This window comes from Staurois parvus, unplaced genomic scaffold (genome assembly GCF_062004578.1).
Source record: "Staurois parvus isolate SC_StPar_1 unplaced genomic scaffold, SC_StPar_1.0 ptg000983l, whole genome shotgun sequence".
Lineage (NCBI taxonomy): Eukaryota > Metazoa > Chordata > Amphibia > Anura > Ranidae > Staurois > Staurois parvus.
In genome coordinates, this window is record NW_028318779.1 from 721,806 (window position 1) to 727,301 (window position 5,496).

Below are 5,496 nucleotides of genomic sequence, written 5' to 3' on the forward strand. Positions count from 1 at the left end.
GCGATCTTCATCGCGAAACAGGTAGAGCCCAATTTTGATCGACCTTCAGCGTACAGACTGGGTCAAAGAAACCTATGTAGAATCTTTGCCCCCCTCTTGTCATCAGGGGTTGCAACCTCCTGCAGTCATGTATCACCCACTGGACCTGTTTGTCTGTCAAAGTTCAAATATTTTTAGGATACTTTTTTCAATATTTTAATATTTTTGTATACAATACATTGTTTTGTAATTTAATCAGTGTCTCTAGTGCCTATAATGTCCATGTGATACTAATTTAGGCTAAGGGGTATGTCTACTAAGTAGAACGTAGCGCAGTTGTATCAATCTTTCATACACTATGTTGGTGGGCTTTCCTTCAAGTTGAGTAATGCCCTTAGTATAGATGCAGGTCATTTACGTACCTCCCGAAGCCTGACTAACAAACTCCCAGAGATCACATCATCCTGTCCTGCCTTGTTTCTAGGACGTTGCTAAGAGACTTCCAGCTCTTAGTGTTCACTTTCACCATCAAATGCTGAACTCAGAGCTACTGCATCAGAGGAGAGACAGCGTATGTGAGGGGGTTTGAATCAGAAATAGAGCTTACTTCTGTTATGGTTGGGGCAAATAATAAGGCCCTATTCACATCTGAGAGTAGTGGAAACACGTGTTCCCACTCACGGCATTTTGCGCATTTTTTACACACATTAACACGCTTCGTACCTAGGGCTGCCCTTTTACTTGAAAGGGCTACCCTACACGCGACAAACACTCCAAAGTAGCTCCAGAACCTTTTAGGTTAGGGAACGTTGAGTGTTTTTCAATGTGCGTTGTGTTGCATTTGTAGCACGTGTTGTTGCACAATAAAAACACATATCTGATAACTGCGCTTAGGGTTCCCTTAACAATTAATGGCACACAATTAGAAAACACACAGGTGTGAATGCAGCTTCAGAGCTAGGAGTACCTATGCAACATCCTAGCGACAAGGCAGAATGAAATGATGTGATCTCTGAGGGGGGTTCATTTAGGCTTCATGAGTTATGTAAATTGCCTACAGCTATAACAAGGGCATAATTCAACTCTCAAATAATAAGAGTCAAAATGAGCATCTAAACATAATCTGTATTGACCACTGATGCTCCTTAGATGTCACACTTTAATGGTGAGATCACTCTCCACTGAGGGATTCTTCCGCAAAACACCCACCAACCAAGGGGATCTGTGTGTGCAGGTAAGTACCCAGAAAGAAAAGATCAGATGCACTACATGCTAAAGAAAACTGCAGTCTCCTCCCGACACGTTTCATTATTGATGACGGCTTCCAGGGGATTGAAGCCATCATCTATAATGAAACACATTGGGCAGAGCCTGCTGTGACTTAATCACGGAAACCGGAAGTCGTCCATTTTAGGAGTTCCATGTGGGATTTGATGTTTTTATGCAGTACTGGTGATTCTTTTATCTTTGTAAGTGCACTACTAGATTTTTGTAATAACAGCTTACAGTTTTAACTCTATGTGGAGCACCTGATCTTTTCTTTCTGGGTAGTTACCTGCATACACGGATCCCCATGGTTGGTGGGTGTTGTGGAAGAATCCCTCGGTGGAGAGTGATCTTACCTTCGAAGTGTGACATTTAAGGAGCACCGGTGGTCCATACAGATTATGTTTAGATGCACATTTTGATTTGATAATTTGAGAGTCATTGGAATCTGGTAAGCAGATTTTAAGTCTCAGCTTGGTGGTGAAGCATTGTCAAGAGGTGTTGTATCTTGAACTTTTTCACAAGAGACTTTTTTTGGCATTGTACCTTATTCTGATTATCATTTGCATGTTCATAAATGTATTTTTAATATTGCAGCACATTGTGCATATACAGTATTATCAGGCTGCGAAGAATATCTCATAGACTGCTAGCAGTTTCTACATTATATTATATTTTTTCCACAAGTGTGGTTAATCTTTTGGAAACTTATGCCTAGAATGTAGCATACACTTTTTGTAAATTGACCACTTGACCTCTGGAAGGTTTTACCTCTTTCCTGACCATGGCATTTTTTTTGCCATTCAGGACTGTGCTACTTTAAAGCAGATCTAGAGTGAAATCTGAAAAAAATAAAAGGCAGCAGTTACAAAAAATGTAGCTACTGACTTTTAAAAAACAGTCACTCACCTGTCCTACGATCCAGCAATGTGTTCACACAAGCCAGGTTCGCCAGCTGTCCGCCGGCATCTTAAGTGTGGGCAACCGGCTGTGACAGCTTGTGGCTTCACAGCCTGGTGCCCACTGCTCATGCATGAGTAGTGCTGCGTCTTGTGAATGGTCCCATAGTCTTCTTTCTGGGACCTGTCATGTGTCCAAGAAGACTGCAGGAGGGACAACTTCCGATTGCGTAGGCGGTCGGAGCACAAGTGAGAACTCATACCTGTCAAAATCGGGTACCTGCTCCCAAAGGGGCAAGATCCTCACGGGGAGTGGGGGACCAGTCATTAAAGAGGAACTTCCCCTTTTGGGTGGAGCTCCGCTTTAACTGGTAATTGCTCAGTCATGCACAAATTTCAAACAAATAGAGCTTTTTTTGGTGGTATTTAGTCACCACTGTGTTTTTTATTTTTTGCTATATAAATGAAAAAATACAGAAAAATTAAAAAAAAAAAACACACATTGTTCTTAGTTTCTGTTATAACATTCTGTAACCAAATAATCTTAGTTCATAAATTTAGGCAAAAATGCAGTCTGCTTAATGTCTTTGGTAAAAATAACCCAAAGTCTATAAGAGTCTATAAACTATGGTATATTTATTTGAAAATTGATCAGTCCTTATATACTGACTTACTATCTAATTTCTTGAGACCCTGAAATGTCAGGATAGGACATGCTCCCCAAATTACCCCTTTTTGGAAAGTAGACAGTCCAAAGTATTCAGTAAGAGGCATGGTGAGTTTTTTGAGGATACAATTTTTTAAAAAAATGAACAAATTAAATAAAAAAATGTTTTCACAATTATTTTACATACGGTCACCAGTGCAGTACAGCCTCGTCATATATCTGGTGTGGTGGTAATCAGGGATGCTGACAGTATTTAAAAAAAAAAAAAAATACATTTTTTAATTCATTTTTTCTAAACTTTTTTTTTTACATACCGTATTTGCCGGCGTATAAGACGGCTTTTTGACCCTTGAAAATCTTCTCAAAAGTCGGGGGTCGTCTTATACGCCGGTACACATGTTAGGGGGGCTGCGGCATTAAGTACAGGGGTTTGCAGGGGCTGATGTCTCTTACCTGGATCCAGTCCCACGACGATCCGGTCCAGGAAGCGCGGCGTCTCCTTCAGTTCGGCCACTGGATGTTCGTGCGGCTGCTCGGCTCCGCCTCCTCACCGGTGATTGGCCGCCAGAACCTGTAGCTCAGGAAAGGCACACAGGCGGCCAATCACCGGCGAGGGGGCGGAGCCGAGCGGCCCCGTGAAAATTGAGTGCCGGAGCAGCAGGTAAGTGTGCTGTGTAGAGGTGCTGCTGCAACCACATATGCTGGCTGCAGCAGCACCATACGAGAACAGGGTCAGCAAGTCTCAGTGGGAGGAATAGTGCCCCATCATTGGTGTCACTGATACCAATGATGGGGCACTATTCCTCTTACTGATACCAACGATGGGGCACTATTCCTCCCACTGACACCAACGATGGGGCACTATTCCTCCCCCCCACTGACACCAACGATGGGGCACTATTCCACCCCCCACTGACACCAATGATGGGGCACTATTCCACCCCTCACTGACACCAATGATGGGACACCATTCCTCCCACTGACATCAATGATGGGGCACTATTCCTCCCACTGACACCAATGATGGGGCACTATTCCTGCCACTGATACCAATGATGGGGCACCATTCCTGCCACTGATACCAATGATGGGGCACCTATTCCCCCCACTGATACCAATGATGGGGCACTATTCCTCCCACTGATACCAATGATGGGGCACTATTCCTGCCACTGATACCAATGATGGGGCACTATTCCTCCCACTGACACCAATGATGGGGCACTATTCCTCCCACTGACACCAATGATGGAGCACTATTCCTCCACTGATACTAATGATAGGGCACTATTCCTGCCACTAATGCCAATGATGGGGCACTATTCCTGCCACTAATACCAATGATGGGACACTATTCCTCCCACTGACATCAATGATGGGGCACTATTCCTCCCACTGACATCAATGATGGGGCACTATTCCTCCCACTGATACCAATGATGGGGCACTATTCCTTCCACTGATACCAATGATGGGGCACTATTCCTCCCACTGACACCAATGATGGGGCACTATTCCTCCCACTGACATCAATGATGGGGCACTATTCCTCCCACTGGTGTGCATTGGAAGAGGGGTAGTCTTATACGGCGAGTATAGCCCAAACACTACATTTTAGCAGGAAAAGTAGGGGGGTCGTCTTATACGCCGGCAAATACGGTACTTTCATCAGAGTAGTTAAGTGTCACCAGAGTGACAATCAGAGATTTTACACTTTTATTGATGAACACTGTTATAAGCAATTAATTTAACTGTCCATTCATGACAGCTTGCTTACTGTTGACATGCCTTGATTGGCTACAGCTAATCACATAGTACAGGGTGCCAGGTACCATGTGATAGCTGTGGGCCAATCACAACAGTAAGCAAGCTGTTCATGAATGAAAGCCATTAATGACAGTTTGCTTACATAATATCATTTGATCACTACGATTGGTCATAGCAGTCACATGATACTCTGGTCACTCACAGCGGCCTGGTACTGAACACCGCGATCAGCTGTGTGCAGTGGACACAGCGTTCACAGGATCACAGCACTGTGCGCCCCAAGGGGTGCACAAGTGTGCATGGGCAACGTACCAGTAGGTCACCACGCCTTCCTGTGCCACCTGCTCTCAGTATATTTACTGTGATGTTCTCAGATACAGTAGCTGCAAGTGGTTAAAATGCTGCAGAAAACAACATTCATATATTTGAGTATGTTTGAAAGGAATGTGTGCTGGTTGGACCAGACTACTGGTTTGAATATCTGTCCAACTGTGACACTAGCCTTTTCAGGTGGCCAGCAATCTTGTTGAGTGTGCTTTGACAGCAATAGGGAGCTTCAGGTAAAGGGTGGATGCATTTTGTGAATGGACCCCCAGTCTCCTGGGACCTGTGACTTGTCCCAAGACATCATGGGCAGGGGGTGGGGTGAACTCCCATGTGAAGTGGGATCGGGTACATGTCAAAACTTCCCTTTAAAGGTGAAATTCCACCTTAATATACAATGGGAGGCCAGTCATGTGAGGTCTCAGGTGGTTGTCTACAAGGGTACTTGCATTCTCTGGCAACCAATTCCAGACATTATAGGCTGTCCTGGAGGCCTAATGTTTAGATAATGAAATGTTTTATTTTCAATTATGGCCGTGTAATATGCTTTGTATAATTTGTGTAAATACATATTGACGTTCCCTCTGTTTTTGG